General features: G+C 33.2%; 1 protein-coding gene across 1 annotated transcript in view; it reads left to right on the top strand.

The window, feature by feature from the left end:
- The window catches only part of LOC148949585 (putative methyltransferase-like protein 24), a 121085-nt gene that overhangs the window by 26105 nt on the left and 69754 nt on the right, over positions 1-25226 (top strand). The window lies entirely within an intron of this gene.

Below are 25226 nucleotides of genomic sequence, written 5' to 3'. Positions count from 1 at the left end.
CATCCGCGAAATGCCTTCCCCAACTAGTCACGGGCAGCTACAAACGCCTCTAGGTATGATGAATTATCTGTCTCGCTACATACCTAAACTATCCAGCCTGAACGAGCCTCTTCGAACTCTTGACAAACAAGAAATGTTTGAGTTGACGGCGACACATGAAACCACTCTCCAGAAGATTAAAGATTCCATTTGCCAAAACGTGACATTCTTTGACCCTGCTGAACAGTCCGTCAAGTTGCAAGTCGACGCTTCGATGTCTGGTTTGGGAGTGGCACAGATTCAGAAGTGCTTAGTAGTATCATTCACATCTAAATCACTGACTGATACCGAGAAGAAATACTCCAAATTTGAGAAGGAGCTCTACGCGATAGTGTTTGATTGTCGCCATTTCCATCAATACCTGTATAGACGACCATTTACCATCATCACCGATCACAAGCCACTAGAAACACTCCTAAACAGACCCATCAGCAAATCATCCCCAAGGTTACAAAGGATGCTCCTCCAGATCCAGCCGTACGACTGCAACATCAAATTCCGAACAGGCAAAGACATTCCCCTAGCTGACGCTCTCTCCCGCTTACACATCGATACAAAAGACCAGGAAATGCAGACCAACCTCGAATGCCACGTCCACTCAGTGAGGAGATTACTTCCAATCAGCAGTGAAAAGCTTTCACAGTTAATACAAGAAACCTACCTTGATCCAGAGCTTACCGCCGTGCGGGAATGCATTGAAAACAACTGGCCAGCAACCAGGAGCCAGGTTCTAGCTGCAGCAGCCAAATTTCGGTTCGTTAGAGACCACCTAATTGTGGTAGAAGACATCATAATGAAAGATGATCGGTTGGTCATACCATGGACGATGCAGAAATCGATCTTGACCAATCTCCATGCCTGACACCTCGGCATGGATAAAACAAAGCAAAGAGCCCACTCCATAGTATACTGGCCTGGCATGAACCGTTCTATCGAGTAATTCATAAGAAAATGTGACGCTTTCTGTGCCTACCAAAGATGCATCCCAAAAGAGCCGCTTCTGCAGTATGAGATCCCTACATACCCTTGGGAACACGTTGGAGTCGATCTCTTCTATGAGAACAACGAGTTTCACATGGTAACAATCGGCTACTACAGTAGATTCATCAAAATCAACTATCTGGGCCTAACTGCACTATCCGTCCATGTAATAGATCGCCTAAAGTGCCACTTTGTGAGACATGGCATTCCACGCCTTATGACGACAGATAATGGGCCCCAATTTAGCGCCGAAACACTTAAGAAGTTTGGAGAGGACTGGGGCATAAAGATACTGACTTCTATCCCATACCCAGTTGAACGGCCTCGCAGAAAGAGCTATCGGAATCGCAAAAGCTCTAATTAAGAAAACTCGCAAGTCTAAAGAAGAATTGCTGCTTGGCTTGCTCGAATATAGGAATACGCCGATAGACGGCATGGCGTCTCCAGCTCAGCTTCTTATGAGTAGGAATCTGAGGTCTACCCTACCATGCACCGTCGAGCACCTCAGACCAAGAAGCATCCCCTACGCGGAATTCCAGTGCTTCAGAGAAAAAGAAAGGTTAAACCAGAAATTCTATTATAACAGTCACATCAAAACCCAAAAAGACTTGCAAGTCGGCCAGTCTGTGAGACTCCAGGTTGAAAACAGTACCTGGGAAAAGGTGACTGTTATCAAGAAGTCAGAGCAACCAAGGTCGTATGCAACAGGAGGCATTTACGAGAGACCATTGAAGACTATACCACTCGGTCTAGTCCAACAGATAAGAGAGCAAAAATACGAGAAAACCAACCCCCATACGACCCTCTGTTGCCACTCCGCAGTAAGCAAACTTACCTGAACCAATACAATGTCATGTCCCACAAATGGAGCCAGAAGATGTACCAACCGTCGTCCAGGTCCAAAAGGCTAGAGACGCCAAAGAACAACAGCACATTCCAACCACCAGAAGCGGACGCCATGTCAAGCCACCCTTAAAACTAGACATCTGAGTACATTGTTCCCTTATGTGAAAGAAAGAGGATGTCACATTCTCTAGTATTAAGTGTTTCTCTTTTCTTATATGTGTTTTTGTTAACAGGTTGTAACCTGGATTTTATATTAAAATGGCCCAACACATTACCTGGCTTCAAAATGATTGCAAAAAACACATACAAATATATAGATTCAGACATACAAACATACACAGACAGGCACTAGGACAAGCAAACATCTGTCAGACACACAGGCTTAGAGAGTGAGAGAGACAAAAACGCATACAAACACAAATTCAATAGGCAAACCAAAAAAGACAGAAACCGGGATAAGCAAACACATACCTAGATACAGAGGCAAAAAGAGAGACAAATACAAATACATAAATTCAGACATACAAACCAACAAAGATAGGCACTTGGACAAGCAATCACCCTCCCAGACACTCAGGCTTAGAGATTGAGAGAGACAAGAACTCACACAAACACATAAATTCAGAAATGCAAACCAACAAAGACAGACACTGGGACAAACAAACACTCAGCCAGACACACAGGCAAAGAGAGTGAGAGAGACAAAACACATACAAATACATATATTCAGACACAAAAACCGACAAAGACAGGCACAGGAACAAGCAAATACCCGCCCAGACATACAGACTCACAGAGAGAGAGACAAAACACAGACAAACATATAAATTCTGACACACAACCCTACAAAGACGGTCACTGGGACAAACAAACACCCGTGCAGACACACGTGCAAATAGAGTGAAAAAGAAAAAAAATACATACAAACATATAAATTCAGACACCCAAACCGACAAAGACGGGCACTGGGACAAACAAACACCCGTCCAGACTCACAGGCAAAGAGAGTGAGAAAGAAAAAAAATATATACAAAAATATAGATTCAGACACACAAACCGACAAAGACAGGCACTAGGAAAAGCAAACACCCACCCTAAACACAAACGTGAAGAGAGTGAGAGACAAAAAATGCATACAAAAACATAGATTCAGACATACAAACCGAAAAAGACAGGCATTGGGATAAGCCAACACCCGCCCAGACACACAGGGAAAGAGAGTGAGAGAAAGCAAAATACATAGATTCAGACATACAAACCGACAAAGACAGGCAGTGGAACAAGCAAACACCCGCCAAGACAAACATGTAAAAAGATTAAGAGAAAACAAACACATACAAATATATAGATTCAGACATACGAACCGACAAAGAGAAGCACTGGGACAAGCAAACACCTGACCAGATACACAAGTAAAGCGAGTTAGAGAGGCATACAAACTGACAAATACAGGCATTGGGACAAACAAACACCTGCCCAGACACACATGCAAAGAGAGTGATAAAATACATACAAGTATATAGATTCAGACGTACAAACCGACAAAGACAGGCACTGGGACATGCAAACCCCAACCCATACACACAGATAAAGAGAGTGTGAGACAAAAAACGCATACAAACACTTAGATTCAGACATAAAAACTGGTAAAGATAGGCACTGGGAGAAGCAAACACCTGCCCAGACACATAGACAAAGATAGTCAGAGAAACAAAAACACACAGAAATACTTAGATTCAGACATAAAAACCGACAAAGACAGGCAATGGAATAAGCAACCACCCGCCCAGACACACATGCAAAGAGAGTGAGAGAGACCAAAAACACATATAAATATATAGATTTGGAAATACAAAACGACAAAACAGGCACTGGGACAAGCGAACACCAGCCCAGATACACAGGCAAAGATAGTGAGAGAGAGACAAAAACACATACAAATATATAGATTCAGACATACAAAAAATACATAGATTCGGACATACAAACCAACAAAGACAGAAACTGGGACATGCAAACACCTGCTCAGACTTACAGGCTTTAGAGAGTTAGAGAGAAAAAACACGTACATATACATAGATTCAGACATGCAAACCAACAAAGAAAGGCACTGGGACATGCAAACATCCGCCCATACACACAGGCAAAGACAGTGAGAGAGACAAGGACATATACAAATACATAGATTCAGACATAGAAAGAGACAAATACAGACAGCGGGACAAGCAATTACCCACCCAGACACACAGGCACAGAGAGTAAGAGAGGCAAAAACACTTACAAACACACATATTCAGTCATACAAACAGACAGTGACAGACACTGGGACATGTAAACACCCGCCCAGACACGCAGGCAAAAAGAGGGAGAGAGACAAAAATACTTACAAACACACAGATTCAGACAAACGAACCGACAAAGACAGACACTGGGACAAGCAAACACCCACCCAAACACACAGGCACAGAAAGTGAGAGAGACAAAACACATACGAACACACAGATGCAGACATAAAAATAGACAAAGACAGACACTGGGGCATGCGAACACCTACTCAGACACACAGGCACAGTGAGAATGACCAGAAAACAGCCAGTTAATTTTTACCTGAACCCGGGTACCTGCAGCCAACCTACAATCCCCATTGTTTTTCTCAAATAACTTTATTGAATTTAAGTTCATTTATGTTCACTTAGCTTGAAACTTTGCCACATCCAGGGTTCCCGCAGCCAACTTGCCGCAACCTGGCTACCTAAAGTAATTTTTTTAATGCCTTAATTACATTATCTTAACTTTTTTTAAGCTTGGTTCGTTTGGGTTCAGTAAGCGTGTCCACACGCTTGTTTGCATGTCCCAGCGTCTGTTTTTGTCTGTTTGTATGTCTGAATCTGTATGTTATTATATGTTTTGTCTCTCTCACTCTCTGTGCCTGTGTGTCTGGGCGGGTGTTTGCTTGTCCCAGTGTCTGTCTTTGTCTCTTTCTATGTCTTAGTCTATGAGTTTGTATATTTCTTTGTCTCTCTCACTGTCTTTACCTGTGTGTCTGGGCAGGGGTTTGCTTGTCCCAGTGCTCCCAGTGCCTGTCTTTGTTTGTTTGTACATCTGAATCTATATATTTGTATATTTTGACTCTTTAACTCTCTTTGCCTGTGTCTGGGTGGGCGTTGGCTTGTCCCAGTGCCTGTCTTTGTCAGTTTACATGTCTGAATTTGTATGTTTGTGTGCGTTTTGTCTCTCTCTCTCTTTGCATGTGTCTCAGGATGGGTGTTTGCTTGTCCCATTGTATGTCATCGTCTGTTCTTATGTCTGAATATGTTTGTTTGTTTGTGTTATTTGTCTCTCTAATTCTCTAAGCTTGTGTGTTTGGGCATCTGCTTCCTTGTCCCAGTGTCTTTCTGTCGGTTTGTAGGCTGTTCTGAATTTTACCGTAGAAGACAAAAAAGTTATACTTCGATTCTGAATTTTTCCCTAAGCAAAGAAAATGTTTCACTTTAATTCTGAATTTTGTAAGAACTGTTTGTGATTCTTTAGAATGCATAATAGGCCTCTGAACAGTATTAACTAAAAAAAAAGTTATTTTAACTGAAAATAAGGAGCGACTTTAAAACGTAAATGAACAGAAATTATTCCGTATATGGAAGAGGCTGTACTCTCCTCAACGCTTTGCTCTTTACGCTAAAGTTTCTTATTGTTTTAAAAACTAAAGTTGTGAAACAGAGTCAAACTTGAGCGTAAAGAGCGAGGCGTTGAGGAAGGGACAGCCTCTTTCATATACGGAATAATTTCTGTTCGTTTTAAGTTTTAATGTCGCTCCTTACTTTCAGTTAAAAAAACTTGTTTTTTGTTAATTTCTGAACATTTATGAATTAATGCAGCTTCTTTTTTGGCTCACCGTACATGAATAATTAAAACGAAATTCACATATTAATTTTCATTTTTTTGGCTAATTGGCTTTCTCGAAATTTTCTTCTGACGTATCTTACGAATTAACTTACGTAACGAATTTCTATTTTCATATATTTTTATTATGTATATTAGAGAGTTCGCTCCCTTGTCAATACCTCGCTCTTTACGCTAAAGTTCGAATTTTTTTCGAATCACAAACCCCTGAATCACAAAGGCCAGTTAAATAGAATAGATAGCTCTTTTGAAAGTACTAAAAAAACTTAAGCGTAAAGAGCGAAGTATTGACTAGGGGGCGAACCACCTCATATACGTTATGATTTCTGTTTGTTTTAAGTTTTAATGTTATATCTTACTTTCAGTTGAAAAAAAGTTTTTTTTATTTAATTTCTGATCGTTTTTTAAATAATACTGTGAAATCTGACATAGAAATCATTATAGAAACATACCTTCCCCCAAGGAAATATCCTGCATGGAAAGATCTTCCCCCTTAACCTCTACTTTGACCCCGAACCCCCACCAGAAAAAAATTCCTCCTCAAAACGCCTGTATACTTCCCAATAACCAATACTATGTGTAAACAATGGGCAAAGTTTATAACTTGCAGCCCTTCCCCCGGGAACAGTGGGGGATTAAGTCATCCTCAAAGACATATTAATTAGATTTTTAAGTATGCTGAACAAAATGGCTATCTCTAAATTTTGATTGGGTGACTTCGGTAAAAAAATGAGTGTGGGAGGGGGCCAAGTTGTCCTCAAATTTTTTTAAGTCACTTAAAAAGGGCACTAGAAATTTTAATTTCCGTTCGAGTGAGCTCTTTCATTATATTCTAGTACTACTGGATCGATACGATCACCCTGGGAAAAAAAATAAACACGCATCTGTGATCTTTCTTCTGGCAAAAAATACAAAATTCCACATTTTTGCAGATAGGATCTTGAAACCTCTGTAGTTGGGTTCTCTGATACGTTGAATCTAATGGTGTGATTTTCATCAAAGTTCTATGAATTTTATGGGTTGTTTCCGCCTTTTTTCGAAAATAAAGGAAATTTTCTCAGGCTTGTAACTTTTGATGGGTAAGATTAAACTTGATAAAACTTATGTATTTTAAATCAGCATAAAAACTTTATTCTTCTGATGCATCTATTATTATCAAAATTCCGTTTTTTTAGTTTCGGTTACTATTGAGCCTTGTCGCTCCTTACTTACAGTTCGTTACCACGAAATGTTTGATATGCAAAATCAAATTTATTGAAACCGACTTTACTAAGACATTACCAGTATTTTCCAAAAACCAACAAAGTAATTCATAAAATATTTTATTGAAATAACGACAAGTAAAATATCAACATAAAAAAATATATTTTACATATAGTATTATACATTATTAATATCATTGAACCACTTTGGGCATTTTGAATCTGTTCCATAAGTAATCCATTATGTTCCCTCTTGATAGTGTAGGTATTCTCTTCTCTTAGTGCGTAACCAGTAAAATAACCATTAATCTATTTTTGAGTCATTCACAATTTTTCCCGTGGTGTCAGCTAGAGGTTCAATATGCTTTTTGTCTTTTGTATTATTAGGTTCATTGATTATATCTGTTGGTTTAAAATTAATGGTAGTAATGATGTTCACATGCTCTTTGTATTCCATTAATTCATCATTATACACCGTTGTTATATTTATGCAAATCCCTTTTTTATTCTTAAAATATGTTTCTTTGTCAGAATTCAGCACAACGATGACTTTATCATGTGCAAACAATACCTTCGTATGTTTCATCTTCACTTTAAAAAAATGATGCAAATGTTGTGTTCATCAAAAATATGATGAAATATGATCCAATATACGAAACAATACTGATTGAAAATATACAATAAGCTAAGAAGTGTCAATAACCAGTCATAGAATACCACTGGGACTGCCGCGTAGTATCGATGAGCATCATTCTCATTTTGTATTTCAAAGACATTAAATGCGATTTTTTTAAGTATGTCATGGCATTCTAAGACATGTAAAAAAAGTTGAAAAAAATTATCTTAAAAATATTAACAATAAAAAATAAAATTTAAAAAAATGTTCAAAAAAAATTAAACTTTAAAAAGTTTAAAAAATGGACGAAGGGGCTAAAAGTTGGGATAGGGGATATTGCGGCCCTTGGAGATTGGGGTCCTTGGTGGTTAGGTACAAGATAGTTGGGATCCTTGGTGGTTGGGGTCCTTGATGCTTGGGTCCTTGGTTGTTCAAATCCATAACCACCTCATAATTTGATTCTAAGGATTGTACTGGATTTCTAAGGATTATTCTGGATTTATATATTAAAATTCTTTTCTCAGCACCTACGACTTTATTGGTTTCAACCTTATGCATACACCAATACCGAACAGTATTTTATATTAGTCAGCACTCCTCACTTGTTACCTGTGTATTATAGCGACCACAGCCAAGAAGTGAAGCTAGGTCAATCGAATCAATCGATTTGTGAAAGGATGAATATATTTTAATCTCATTCGGACATTTATATAATGTGGCGTGGGAGTCACCATTCCCTCAGACTTACCTTTAGTTGATAAGCGATTAAAATTTCAATCCTTTACCAGTTTCATTCAATCCAAATAAAAATGTATTCTGATTATTGTCATTTGGTTTTATCAGGATATCCTGAGTATCTTGGATATCCCTAAGACCCTTCGGACCATTTGAATGCTATTTTATGATCAAGTTACATCACAATTTATGCTATACTGGATGAACAACATAATTGGGTCTATGACCTACATAATTAAAGGTATAAAACCGTTATCTCATTTGCATATTTGTAAGCTTTGTATTGTATATCATTTTGGTCGGTTTACATCGTATTCTGGTTGCTTTATACGATGTATATTCAGTTGTATATTCAGTATCTATTGGCGTGGTTTAGACCCTCAGGCCGTAAGCTCCGTATTGTATATCATTATGGTCCGAATATAACCTCTTCTGGTCACTTTATACGATCTTGTTTAGTATTGCACACACCCACTACTACTGTAAAGTAATTGTCAGAGGAAACCAAAGGAAAGAGAGCATAATAGGGAAAACCAAGGAAAAAAGTTTATTGGCTATGTTTGGCTGCCTGCCAATATGTTTCAACACTTAATATTAAGTAACCCCTTTCCAGTTTTTCATAAACATTTTTTCTATACGATGTGATTGGAGTAGAAAAATCAAATTCTTTATAGTGATGAATGGTAAGCAATTAGCGATCCTTATCAATAACAAAAGCATAAGAACCTAAAAATTAATACAATAAACCAAAGAATCAGCTTTTTATGGTGATCCAGAATTTGTGTTTGTTTTGAGTTTGACATTAAACATCCAAGCTATTAGTAACTAAGAAAGTCGTCATAATTGTAGAAAAAAGAAGGAAAACAACTTAAAGAGAATGAAATCTCAATAAAAAAACATTTTGAAAACATTCAAATTTTGCTTGCATTGCATGAGTACCCTTGAGCTGACATCTGAAGCAGATATAATCAGAAATGTTTAATTGTGTATTTTCACTCTGAACGGATACGTGTTTCTTCTGCTTTATTATCATTTTTTGAGCGATTATATTGATTTTGTTGTTCACTTTGAAAAAATACTTCATTTTTTATAGTTATTAAGCCTAAAGCCGTCAAATGAATTGTTTTTATACTTAAAACTAAATTAAAAATACCAATATTAGTCAGTAATGTTCAACACTTTCAGCATTTCTCAATAACGTCCTGCACAAAAAAAATTTTATTTGATTTTATTAATCTTAGTTTTAATGTTTTACTTTGAACGAATTACTTTAAAAATGCTGTCCATTTTATAATAACTGAGTCTGAAATATTGGCGTTTTATAACCAAGTTAAAAATATCAATATTGTTCAAAAATGTCCGTCCACTGCTTCGCCTTTGCTCAATAGAACTGAATGGCAGGAGTTCATAATTTATTTTTGATAAGTAGGCTATTATTTTGTGTATTTTTTATTTACTTTGTTTTTTTATTTATATACTTTTACTTGACTTGAAAAACTTCTTTCATTACCTTTAGAATTTTTTTTATCTCTATGCTTTGCTACCCAACAAAAACCAATCAAAGATCATCAAAATATTGAACGTTTTTTCTACGTTAGAAAAAGTATCGTGTTTGTAGAACTATACCGTTTCAAGACATGTAATTAAACAAATAAAAAATACTTTTTAATTGGCATTCTCTTTAGCACTAACTTCTCTGGAGATCTCACTCTCGCGTATCCACCATGAGTGATGTTGAATGGTTTTGGTAGTCCAAAGAAATTTAGATTTTCGCTGTCATGACAATGCACATATACATTTACACTGAGGTCTCCATTAATGCTTGTTTCAATGCTTCAAATATCGATCTTTGTCAGCATTCAACGTAACGATGATTTTATCGTGTGTACACACTTTCTTTGAATAATTAATTTTCACTTTTTTTCTAAATATGATACAGGTGTTTATCGTGCCAATGTGTGAAAATTACTGATTTAATGCATACATTACACTAGGTAGTGTCGATAACCTGCCATAGAGTACTGCTGGGAAAGCCACGTCGTGTCTATGAGTAAGCATAGAGTACGATTCGTACAGCCGCAAGCATATTTCATGTCATTCTAAGATATATAAGAAAATTAATAAATAAATACAAAAAAGATGAATAATTTGTTAAGTCCAAGAAAATTCAGTCCAAAAAAAGTGCTACTACAAGCATTATTTTTCTAATAGTAAAAGTCACGACTAACATTTCTTTATCATTGTCATTTTGAATTTGGAAAATATTAAATGTTTATTTTTAATGTTTTAAGAATGTTTTATGTCATTCTAAGACATGTAAAATAAGTTTGACAAAAATTACCATGTTAAAAAAAATAAAAAAGTTATAAAAAAACTTAAAAAAATTAAAAAATGGGGCTATGGGCCCCAAAGAGTTGGAGGGAGGGGGCCCTTTGGAGGTTGGGGAGAGGAGACCCTTTGAGGTTGAGGTCCTTCTTGGTTAGGGTCATTGGTGGTTGCTAGCCTTGATGGTTCAAATCCATGATCATCTCACTAGTTGATTTCTAAGGATTGTTCTGAATTTCTATATTAAAATTCTTTTCTTAGCATCTATAACTATTAGCTTCGAATTTTTAGCATACTCCAATGCTAAAGAATATTTATATCGCCCACATCCCACATTATGTACTTGTCTATTATACCAACCACACCCAAGACGTGAAAGCTAAGTCAATTCACATGATCTTTTCTTGGTGCCTAGCGCTCTATTACTTCCAACTTTTTAGCATATTCCAATGCTATAGCATATGTTATATGGAAAACACTTCTCGATTGATGCTTGTGTATTATACAGAAGACAGTCGAGGAGTAAAGCTAGGTCAAGCCATAAGGTCATATTGGCGCCTATGACTGTATTAATTTCAACTTTCTATCATACTCCAATGCTAAGGCATATCTTATATTGACAACACTGCTCAATTGATACTTGTGTATTATGCAGAACCCAGCCAAGAAGTAAAACTAAGTCAAGTCCCATGATCACCTTGTCAGCAGCAAACGTGTACATAGACTGATACATATGATATCATTCTAACAGTTATGTCAGCACTGACATAAATGTCATTTATGTCAGCATTATGTCAGCGCTAAACATTTATGTTTAGCACTTTCATAGAATCCAATTAAAAAATGAGAATATTATTCTCATCTTGGTTTCATCCCATATTATTCATATCCTCATTAAGGACGTTCAGAGCAGAGTTACGCAAATGGAATATCTTTTTGCAAATTGAGTTAGCTTTATACGAATGAAATAACTTTTTTGCAAATAGAGATAGCTTTACGTAAATGAGTTACCATTGATACCGCTAATAATACACGTGATTCTGAACGAGTTATCAGATACCTATAGGCTACAGGTTATTAACATATTTGACAAGTTTTGATTGGAATTTTGTTTTTGTTTTTTTGCCAGAAGAGAGATCATAGATGCGTGTTTATTTTTTTAATTTTTTTTTTTTTAACTAGTATTTTTACAGGAAATCCATTCACTTTGAACACGTTATACCAAAGAAATCTCTTTAGTTTTGGGTAATGACCCTAGAAAAATGTGATACCAAGGAAATCTCTTTAGTTTTGGGTAAAGACCCTAGAAAAACCTGTCTGCTTGCTTGGTCGCATTATATTCCAAAAATATAGCGTGTTTCGACGCTTTATAGCTCTAAATATAGCGTGTTTGGTCGCCTTATGCAATCCCCCCTCAAATATATAGAATGCACACATGGGCGTAGACCAAGGAAATCTCTTTAGTTTCTGGTAAAGACCCTAGAAAAACCTGTCTGCTTGCTTGGTCGCATTATATTCCCAAAATATAGCTTGTTTCGTCACTTTATAGTTCCAAATATAGCGTGTTTGGTCGGTTTATGCAATCCCCCCTTAAATATATAAAATGCACACATGGGCGTAGGCAGCATTAGGCAGCATATTGTCTAGGGGGGGCAGTCAATAGTGTGATGGAGTTTTATCAACTGCTTTTTCCAAACCATCTGCTTTTTCATCCATATTTAATGTAAATTTGAAGGTCTAGGGGGGGGGGCAGCGGCCCCCCTGCCCCCATCTCCCTACCCCCCTGAATGCAAGGAGTATTGATATAATATTTCCGACAAGACAGGTACCCAATGTAGCTATAACGATAGGTACAAGACAGGTACCCTATATTGATATAACGATAGAGAGCGGACAGTCTCCCTATATAGCTATAACGATAGAGAGCGGGATGTCTCCCATACAGCTACAATGTTTACAACAAGACAGTCCATCCAATACAAGCAGACAGTGTAATGACCGGAATTCAACCACCGTGAAAATTAGTCGTGCGTGTTTTTCATGGTAGTGATTTGTTTCCTTTGTATGAAATTGTGAAATTCTTTCTGTAATTTAATTTGTTTAATTAATTTACATAAATTAATTCATTATTAATTACTTTACATAATTACATTAATTAATTTTTTTTTTAATTTTAATATTTTTTTTTTATTGATGACGTTTTATTGTACTCTCTAATGATGATATTTCTCTTTTCCAATGATATGATTTTTTACATTCTAAGTATCTTCCAATTGATTTATATTAAATTTGTGTTTGATGTAGGAATCTAACGTGAGACCCGTGATTTCCTAAGGTAAAAGAACGTCACGTTAATTGACTGAACCAACAAGCCATTGAACATATTATGATTTTAGAAATACATCCAATAAATTGTTTCTGGAACATTGCCCAACTGATGTTAAGCGTCACAATATCATAACAGGTTCATTCCATTGAACTGGAACAAGTTCAAGCACATTCAATTTATCCATTGGATTTTTGATAGTTGTTAAGTGACATGTTTCGGGGCAGTTTTATGACATCATCATGAGAATATGCATACCACGATGATTTGAGACGCATACTACACAAACAATTTCTTCTGATACTTGGGCCCCAAGTCCTATCCCTATCCCTCAACCCTATCCCTCCACCATCCCTCCAACCCCTATCCCTTTCTCCAACCCCCCCCCCCCAACATTTTTTTTACTATTAGAAAAATAATGTTAGTAGTGACCAATTTTTTTTTTTAACTTTTTTTTTAACTTTTTTTTTCAACTTTTTTACATCTCTAAATCATATCAGAGTAATAGAAGTAAACTTTTGATTTAAGTTTTTAAACATATTCTTGTGCAAACATATACTGTTAATGAGAACAGATTGTTCTCTTTCAAGATTTTTTTTTCATGAAAAACAAACTATTTTTTCTTCTTTTTTAAGGCCAATTATGAAGAATGGGTTATAAAAGAATAAAACACACAAACACACACACACACAAAAACTTACACACACACACAAAAACTTATAAACACACAAAAACTTACACACACACACAAAAACTTACACACACACAAAAACTTACACACACACAAAAACTTACACAAACACAAAAAGTTACACACACAAAAAAACTTACACACACACAAAAACTTACAAACACACAAAAACTTACACACACACAACAAACTTACACACACACAAAAACTTACACACACACACAAAAACTAACACACACACAAAAAAACTTACAAACAAAAAATAAAACACACACAAAAACATACACACAAAAAAAAAAAAACACACACAAAAAAACTTACAAACACAAAAAAACATACAAAAACACAAAAACTTACACACACACAAAAAATTACACACAAAAAAACTTTTACACACACAAACAAACTTAAACACACAAAAAAACTCACACAAACAATTAAAACTTAAACACAAACACAAACTTACACACATAAAAAAACTTACACACACACAAAAACTTACACACAAAAAAACTTACACACACACAAAAACTTACACACAAAAAAAACATACACACACGCACACACACACACACAAACTTAGACACACACACAAACTTACACACACACAAAAACTTACACACACACAAAAACTTACACACACACACACACAAGAACTTACACACACACACAAAAACTTACACACACACACAGAAACTTAACAACAAACAAAGAAAATTAAACACACACAAAAACTTACACACACATACAAAAACTTACACACACACAAAAACTTACACACAAAAACTTACACACACAAAAACTTACACACACACACACAAACTTACACACACAAAAAAACTTACACACAAAAACTTACACACACACAAAAACTTACACACACACAAAAACATACACACACACACAAAAACTAACACACACAAAAAAATAATTAAACACACACAAAAACTTACACACACACAAACAAAAAATTACACACACACACAAAAACTTACACACACAAAAAAAATAACACACATACAAAAACTTACACACAAACAAAAAAATTTCAAACAAAAAAAAACTTAAAAACAAAAAAAAAATAAAACACACAAAAAAAACTTAAAATAAAAAAAAAAATTACAAACAAAAAAAAAATATAACACAAACAAAAAATTACACACACACACAAAAACTAACACACACAAAAAAACTTACACATACACAAAAAATTACAAAAAAAAACTTAAACACACACAAAAACTTACACACACAAAAAAACTTACACACACACACACACACAAAAACTAACTTACACACAAAAAAAATTACACACAAAAAAAAAATTACACACATACACACAAAAACTTACACACACACACAAAAACTATCACAAAAACAAAAACTAACACACACACAAAAACTTATACACATAAAAAAACTTACACACACAAAAAAATTACACACACACAAAAACTGACAAACACACAAAAACTTACACACACAAACAAAAACTTACAAACAAACAAAAACATAAACACACACAAAAACTAAAACAAAAAAAAAAAATAAAACAAAACCACAAACTTATAAACAAAAAAAAAATTACACACACACAAAAAATTAAAAAAAAAGAAGAAAATAATAAAGCAAAAAAAAATACACACACACAAAAACTTACACACACACAAAAACTAGAACAAGAAAATAAAATTACACACACTCAAAACTTACACACACACAAAAAAATAAAACACCAAAAAAAAATTACAAACGTAAAAAAACTTACACACACAAACAAACTAACAAAAACACCAAAAATAACAAAAAAAAAAAAAAATCCACAAACACAAAAAATTCAACAAACAAAAAAATCAACAAACATACAAAAACTTAAAAACAAAAAAAACTTACACACAAAAAATTAAACACACAAAAAAAAATAAAAACACACACAAAAAAAAACAAAAACAAAAAAACAAACACACACAAAAACTAAAACACAAAAAATAAAACACACACAAAAACTTACACACACACAAAAACTTAAACACACACACACACACAAAAACTTACACACACACACAAAAACTAACACAACCACAAAAACTTACACACACACACAAAAAAACTTACACACACATAAAAACTTACAAACACACAAAAAACTTACACACACAAAAAAACTTACACACACAAAAAAACTTACACACACACACAAAAACTTAAACACACAAAAAAAAATACACACACACAAAAACTAACACACACACAAAACTAACACACACAAAAAACTTACACACACACAAAAATTCTTACACACACAAAAAAAATTGCACACACACACACACACAAAACTTACACACAAAAAAATTGCACAAACACAAAAGCTTACAAACACACAAAAACTTACACACACAAAAACTTACATGTAAAAACTTACACAAACACAAAAAAATTTACAGAAAAAAAAAAAACTAAACACACACAAAAACTTAAACAAAAAAAAAAAATTACACACACAAAAACTTACACAAAAACAAAAACGTACAAAAAAAAACAAACTTAAACACACACAAAAAATTACACACACACACACAAACTTACACACACACAAACTTAAAAACACACACAAAAAAAAAATTACACACACACAAAAACTTACACACACACACACAAAAATACTTAAACACAACAAAAAACTAACACACAAAAAAAAAATTACACAAACACAAAAAAACTAAAACATAAAAAAAAAAATACACACACACAAAAACTAAAAAACACACAAACAAAAAATAAAACAATCACAAAAAAACTGACCAACAAACAAAAAATTAAAAACAAACAAAAAACTAAAACACATAAACAAAAACTTATACACAAACACAAAAAAACTTACACACACACAAAATCAACTTACACACACAAAAAAAATTACAAACAAAAAAAAACTTACAAACAAAAAAAAACTCACACACAAAAAAAAATTTACACAAAAAAAAACTTAAAAAAAAAAAAAAAAAAAAACAAAAAAACACAAAAATAAACACAAACAATATTAAACACACAAATAAAAATAAACAAACACAAAAAAATTACAAGAAAAAAAAAAAAAAAAAAAAAACGCAAACTAAACAAAACAAAAAAAAATACATACACACACACACATAATTACAAAAACAAACCAACTTACACACACACAAAAAAATAGCACACAAAAACTTACACACACACAAAAACTTACACACACACAAAAACTTACACACACACACAAAACTTACACACACACAAAAACTTACACACACACAAAAACTTACACACACAAATAATTACACACCCACACAAAAACATAAACACACAAAAAAACTTACAAAAACAAAAACTGACACACAAAAACTTACACACACACAAAAACTTACACACACACAAAAACTTACACACACACACAAAAACTAACACACACACAAAAAAACAAAAACACAAAAAAAAACTAAAAAAAACACAAAAAAAACTTACACACACACACAAAATTACACACACACAAAAACTTACAAACACACACACAAAAACTTACAAACACACACAAAAAAACTTACACACACACACAAAAAACTTACACACACACAAAAACTTACATACACACAAAAACTTACACACACACACAAAAACACACACACAAAAACATACACACACAAAAAAACTTACACACACACAGAAAACTTACACACACACAAAAAATTACACACACACAAAAAATTACACACACACAAAAACTTACACAGACACAAAAACTTACACACACACAAAAAAATAAACACACACAAAACTTACACACAAAAAAAACTTAAAAACACAAAAAAAAACTTACACACACAAAAAAAAATTGCACACACACACAAAAACAAAAATTACACACAAAAACATTTCACACACACAAAGAATTACAAACAAAAACAAAATTACACACACAAAAACTTACATACAAAACTTAAACACAAAAACCAGAAATTACACACACACAAAAACTTACGCACACAAACAAACTTACACAAACAAAAAAAATTACACACACACAAACATAAAAAAACACAAACACTTAAACAAACACAAAAAAAAAAACACACAAAAAAACTAACACACACAAACAAAAACATACACACAAACAAACTCAAACAAACACACACAAAAATAAATACACACACACAAAAACTTACACACACACACAAAAATACTAAAAAAAAAAAATATAAAATCAAAAAAAAACAAACTAAAACAAACAAAAAAAATTAACCACAAAAACTATAATACACACACACAAAAACTAAAAAACCACCACACAAAAAAACTAACAAAAAACAAAAAAACATAAAAAAAAAAAAAAAATTAAACACAAAAAAAAAACTAACACAAATACAAAAAACTAACACAAAAACAAAAAAAACTTACACACACACAAAAAAAAACTTACATACACACATAAAAACTTACACACACATAAAAACTTACACACACACAAAAACTTGCACACACACAAAAACTTACACACACACACACAAAACTTGCACACACAAACAAAAACTTACACACACACAAAAACTAACACACACACACACACAAAAACTTGCACACACACACACACAAAAACACACATACACACAAAAAATAACACACAAACAAGAACACATACACACACACAAAAACTTAGACAACAGAAAAATCTATCACACAAAAAAAAAATGACACACACAAAAACTTACACACACACACACAGAAACTTACACACACTCACAAAAACTGACACAAACACACAAAAACTAACACATACACAGAAAAACTGACACACACAAAAAGACTTAAAAACAAACAAAAACAGACGCACAAGAAAAAAATTACACACACACAAAAATTTACACACACACAAAAACTGACACACCCACAAAAACTTACACACACACAAAAAACTTACACACAAACAAAAACTTACACACATACAAAAAATTACACACACACACAAAAATACACACACACAAATACTTACACACACACAAAATAACTTACACACACACAAAAACTTACACACACACACAAAAACTTACACACACACACACACACAAAAACAAACACACACACAAAAACTAACACACACAAAAAAACTTACACACACACAAAAACTTACACACACACATAAAACTTATAAACATACAAAAACTTACACACACACAAAAACTTAAACAAACAAAAGAACTTTCAAACACACAAAAACTTACACACAAACAAAAACTTACACACACAAAAACTTACACACACACAAAAACTAAAACATACAAATAAAATTACACACACACAAAAACTAACACACACAAACAAAATATAACAAACACACATACTTACACACACACAAAAAAACTTACACACACAAAAAAACTTACACACAACACACACAAAAACTTACACACACGCAAAAACTTACACACACACAAAAACTTACACACACACACAAAAACTTATACACACAAAAAAAAACTTACACACACAAAAAAAACTACACACACAAAAAAAAAACTTACACACACACAAAAAAAAAAAAAAACACACAAACTAAAAAACACACACACCCACAAAAACTTACACACACACACACACAAAAACTTACACACACACAAAAACTTACATACACACACAAAAACTTACACACACTCACAAAAACTCACACACAAAAAACTTACTTACACACACAAAAGCTTACAATCACACAAAAAGATTACACACACAAAAACAATTTACACACACAAAAAAACTTACACACACACACAAAAAATTACAAACACAAAAAAACTTACACTATAACACAAAACTTACACAAACACAAAAACTTACACACACAAAAAACTTACACACACACACACAAAAACTAACACACACAAAAAAAATTGCACACACACACACACACAAAACTTACAAACATACACAAAAATTGCACACACACACAAACTTACACACACACAAAAAAACTTACACACACACAAAAACTTCCACACACAAAAACTTACACACACACACAAAAACTTACACACACACACAAAACTTACACACAAAATCTTACACACACACAAAAACTTACACACACAAAAAAACTTACACACACAAAAAAAATTACACGCACACAAAAACTTACACACACACAAAAACTTACACACACAAACAAAAACTTACACATACACAAAAATTTACACACACACACAAAAATACTTACACACACACAAAAACTTACACACACACACAAAAATACTTACACACACAAAAAAACTTACACACACACAAAAACTTACACACACACAAAAAACTTACACACACAAAAAAACTTACACACACACAAAAACTTACAAATACACACAAAAAAACTTACACACACACAAAAACACTTACACACACAAAAAAAACTTACACACACACAAAAAACTTACACACACACAAAAAAACTTATACACACATAAAAAAAACTTACACACATACAAAAAAACTTACACACACACATAAAAAGTTACACACACATAAGAATTATCACACACAAAAAAACTTTCACACACATAAGAACTTGCACACACACACAAAAACTTGCACACATACACACACAAAAACTTACACACACACACACACAAAAACTTACACACACACACAAAAACTTACATACACACACACAAAAACTAACACACACACACAAAAAACTTACACACACACAAAAACTTACACACACACAAAAACTCACACACACAAAAAAACTCAAACACACAAAAACTTACACACACGATAATTAACAATTTAACACACTCACAAAAAAAACTAAAAAAAACTCACAAAAACTTGAAAAAACGCAAAAAAACATACTTACACACACACACAAAAAAGCTTACACACACAAAAAAACTTACACACACACAAAAACTTACACACACACAAAAACTTACACACACACAAAAACTTACACATACATAAAAAATTACACACAAACAAAAACTTACACACATACAAAAACTTACACACACACACAAAAATACACACACACAAAAACTCACACACACAAACAAAAAATAACACACACACACAAACTTACACACACACACAAAAACTTACACACACACACACACACAAAAACACACACACGCACACACACAAACTTACACACACACACACAAAAACTTACACACACACACAAAAACTTACACACACACAAAAACTTACACACACACAAAAACTTGCACACAAACACAAAAACTTAACACACACAAAAACTTACACACACACAAAAACTTACACAAACACGTTTTCATTTTGAATTTCTTTCTTTGAAATGCAAGAGTTGGAATATTTCAGTAGTGTTTTGTTGTGCTTTACCTTGTCACAGTTACATTCTCTTGATTTTTCAAAGTTCATTTTGAATTTCTTTCATTGAAATGCAAGAGTTGGAATATATTGAACTACATAGATATTTCATAGCATCTTAAGGATCTTACAACATTTCACAGAATCAAGAGAGACTACTATTGTCATCTACCAACCAATAGCTTTAGAGGGTAGTACAGTCCCTTAGACTAATGACTATTGTGTGAGAGACAAGCAAAAAAAACAATAGATATGGATGACAATACTAAAGTAACTTAACCACAAAATTCCACATTATTGCACAGAAATACCTAACCTAACCTATGGTTTTGGTATTTCTGTGCAATAATGTGGAATTTTGTGGTTAAGTTACTTTAGTATTGTCATCCATATCTATTGTTTTTTTTTGCATGTCTCTCACACAATAGTCATGAGTCTGAGGGACTGTGCTACCCTCTAAAGCTATTGGTTTGTAGATGACGATAGTAGTCTCTGTTGATTCTGTGAAATCTTGTAAGATCCTTTTCATGCTATGAAATATCTATGTAGTTCAATATATTCTAACTCTTGCGTTTCAATGAAAAAAATTCAAAATGAACTTTGAAAAATCAAGAGAATGTAACTGTGACAAGGTAAAGCACAACAAAACACTACTGAAATATTCCAACTCTTGCATTTAAACGAAAGAAATCCAAAACGAACGTGTGTGTGTAAGTTTTTGTGTGTGTGTAAGTTTTTTTTGTGTGTGTGTAATTTTTTGTGTTTGTGTATGTTTTTTTGTGTGTGTAAGTTTTTGTGTTTGTTTAATTTTTTGTGTGTTTGTGTTTTTTTTCGTGTGTGTTTAATTTTTTGTGTGTGTGTGTAAGTTTCTGTGTGTGTAAGTTTTTGTGTGTGTGTAAGTTTTGTGTGTGTGTGTAAGTTTTTGTGTGTGTGTAAGTTTGTGTGTGTGTGTGTGTAAGTTTTTATGTGTGTGTAAGTTTTTTTGTGTGTTTAAGTTTTTATGTGTGTGTAAGTTTTGTGTGTGTGTGTAGTTTTTATGTGTGTGTAAGTTTTTTTGTGTGTGTAAGTTTTTATGTGTGTGTAAGTTTTTGTGTGTGTAAGTTTGTGTGTGTGTGTGTTTTGTGTGTGTAAGTTTTTGTGTGTGTGTAAGTTCTTGTGTGTGTGTAAGTTTTGTGTGTGTGTGTAAGTTTTTGTGTGTGTGTGTGTGTGTGTGTGTAAGTTTTTGTGTGTGTGTGTAAGTTTTGTGTGTGTGTGTAAGTTTGTGTGTGTGTGTGTGTATGTTTTTGTGTGTGTGTAAGTTTTTGTGTGTGTGTTAGTTTTTGTGTGTGTGTAAGTTTTTGTGTGTGTGTGTAAGTTTTTGTGTGTGTGTGTAAGTTTTTGTGTGTGGAAGTAAATTTTTGTGGGTTTGTAAGTTTTTTTGTGTGTGTAAGTTTTTGTGTGTGTGTAAGTTTTGTGTGTTTGTATGTTTGTGTGTGTGTTATTGTTTCTGTGTGTGTGTAAGTGTGTGTGTGGGTGTTAGTTTTTGTGTGTGTGTATGTTTTTGTGTGTGTAATTGTTTTTGTGTGCGTGTAATTTTGTTTGTGTATTTTAGTTCTTGTGCGTGTGTAATTTCTTGTGTGTGTATAAGTTTTTGTGTGTGTGTAAGTTTTGTGTGTGTGTGTAAGTTTTTGTGTGTGTGTAAGTTCTGTATGTAAGTTTTTGTGTGTGTGTAAGTTTTTGTGTGTGTGTGTGTAGTTTGTGTATGTGCGTGTGTGTAAGTTTTGTGTGTGTGTGTGTGTGTGTGTGCATAAACACTACTGTAGTATGTCCAACTCTTGTATTTAAACGAAAGAAATCCATAACGAATGTGTGTGTGTAAGTTTTTGTGTGTGTGTAAGTTTTTGTGTGTGTGTTTTAGTTTTTGTGTGTGTGTAAGTTTGTTTGCTTTTTTAATTTTTTGTTTGTTTGTAAGTTTTTTTGCTTGCGTATGAGTTTTCTTTCTTTGTTTTTTGTTTTTTTTTTTTATTTTTATTTTTTTTGTGTATGTTTGTTTTTGTGTAAGTTTTTTTGTGTGTTTGTGTGTTTGTGTGTGTGTGTGTGTGTTAGTTTTTGTGTGTGTGTAAGTTTGTGTGTGTGTGTGTGTAAGTTTGTGTGTATGTGTGTAATTTTTTGTGTGTGTGTGTGTGTGTTTTTTTTTTTGTGGTTTTTTGTTTGTTTTTTTTTTTTTTTGTGTTTTGTTTGTGTGTTCATTTTTTTGTGTGTGTGTTTGTTTTTGTGTGTGTGTAAGTTTTTGTGTGTAAGTGTTATTGTGTGTATAAGTTTTTGTGTGTGGGTAATTTTTTGTGTGTGTGTATGTTTTTTTTGTGTATGTAAATTTTTGTGTGTAAGTTTTGTTTGTGTGTAAGTTTTTTTATGCGTGTGTAAGTTTTTGTGTGTGTAAGTTTTTGTGTGTGTGTGTAAGTTTTTGTATGTGTGTAAGTTTTTGTTTGTGCTAGTTTGTTTGTGTTTGTTAGTTGTTGTATGAGTTTAAGTTTTTTTGTGTGTGTATGTTTGTATATTTGTTTGATATTTTTTGTGTGTGTGTAATTTTTTTTGTTTGTTTGAGTTTTTGTGTGTGTAATTTTTTTTGTGTATACGTTTTTGTGTGTGTATAAGTTTTTGTGTGTGTAAGTTTTTGTGTGTGTGTATTTTTTTTTTTGTGTGTTTTTTTTTGTGTGTGTAATTTTTTGTTTGTGTGTAAGTTTTTTTGTGTGTGTGTACGTTATTGTGTGTGTGAAAGTTTTTTGTGTGTAAGTTTTTGTGTGTGTGTAATTTTTTATTTGTGTGTAAGTTTTTGTGTGTGTGTAAGTTTGTGTGTGTGTGTGTGTGTAAGTTTTTGTGTGTGTGGCAGTTTTTGTTTGTTTGTTTTTTTTTTTGTGTTTGTTTTATTTTGTTTGTGTGTGTAATTGTTTTTGTGTGTGTAAGTTTTTGTGTGTGTGTAAATTTTTTTTGTGTGTGTGAGTTTTTGTGTGTTTGTAAGTTTTTGTGTGTGTGTAAGTTTTTGTGTGTGCGTAAGTTTTTGTGTGTGTGTAATTTTGTGTGTGTGTGTGTGTGTGTAAGTTTGTGTGTGTGTGTAAGTTTTTTTGTGTGTTTGTAAGTGTTTGTGTGTGTGTGTATGTTTTTGTTTGTGTTTAGGTTTTTGTGTGTGTGTTAGTTTTTGTGTGTGTGTAAGTTTTTGTGTGTGTGTAAGTTTTTGTGTGCGTGTTATTTTTTGCGTTCGTTTTTGTTTTTGTGTGTGTGTAAGTTTTTGTGTGTGTGTGTGTAAGTTTTTGTGTGTATGTAAGTTTTTGTGTGTGTGTGTAAGTTTTTGTGTGTGTGTGTGTTTTTGTGTGTTTTATTCTTTTATAACCCATTCTTCATAATTGGCCTTAAAAAAAGAAGAAAAAATAGTTTGTTTTTCATGAAAAATTATCTTGAAAGAGAACAATCTGTTCTCATCAATAGTATGCACAAGAATATGTTTAAAAACTTAAATCAAAATTTTAATTCTATTAATCTTATATTATTTATAGATGTAAAAAAAGTTGAAAAAAAAGTAAAAAAAAAAGTTAAAAAAAAACAAAAAAAATTGGTCACTACAAACATTATTTTTCTAATAGTAAAAAAAATGTTGGGGGGGGGGGTTGGAGGGAGGGTGGAGGGATAGGGGTTGGAGGGATGGTGGAGGGATAGGGTTGAGGGATAGGGGTAGGACTTGGGGCCCAAGTATCAGAAGAAATTGTTTGTCTAGTATGCATCTCAAATTATCGTGGTATGCATATTCTCATGATGATGTCATAAAACTGCCCTAAAACTTGTCACTTAACACCTATTAAACATCTAATTGATAATTCGAATGTGCTTGAACTTTTTCCAGTTCAATGGAATGAACCTGTTACGATACTGTGACGCTCAACAGCAGTTGGGCAAAGTCCCAGATACAAGTCATTGGATGTATTTCTAAAATCATAACAAGTTCAATGGCTTTTTGGTTTAGTCATTTAAGTGTTATTCTTTTAGCTTGGAAAATCATGGGTCTCACGTTCGATTTATATATCAAACACATATATCATATAATTCAACGGTAAGATACTTAGAATGTAAAAAATCGTATCATAGGAAAAGAAAAATATCATCATTAGAGTACAATAAAATGACATCAATAAAAAAAACTATAAAAAAAAAAATTAATTAATGTAATTATGT

This window comes from Artemia sp. Qi Xiang Cuo, chromosome 8 (assembly GCF_049724085.1).
Source record: "Artemia sp. Qi Xiang Cuo chromosome 8, ASM4972408v1, whole genome shotgun sequence".
In the NCBI taxonomy this organism is placed as follows: domain Eukaryota; kingdom Metazoa; phylum Arthropoda; class Branchiopoda; order Anostraca; family Artemiidae; genus Artemia; species Artemia sp. Qi Xiang Cuo.
This window is presented reverse-complemented; position numbering and strand designations above follow the sequence as displayed.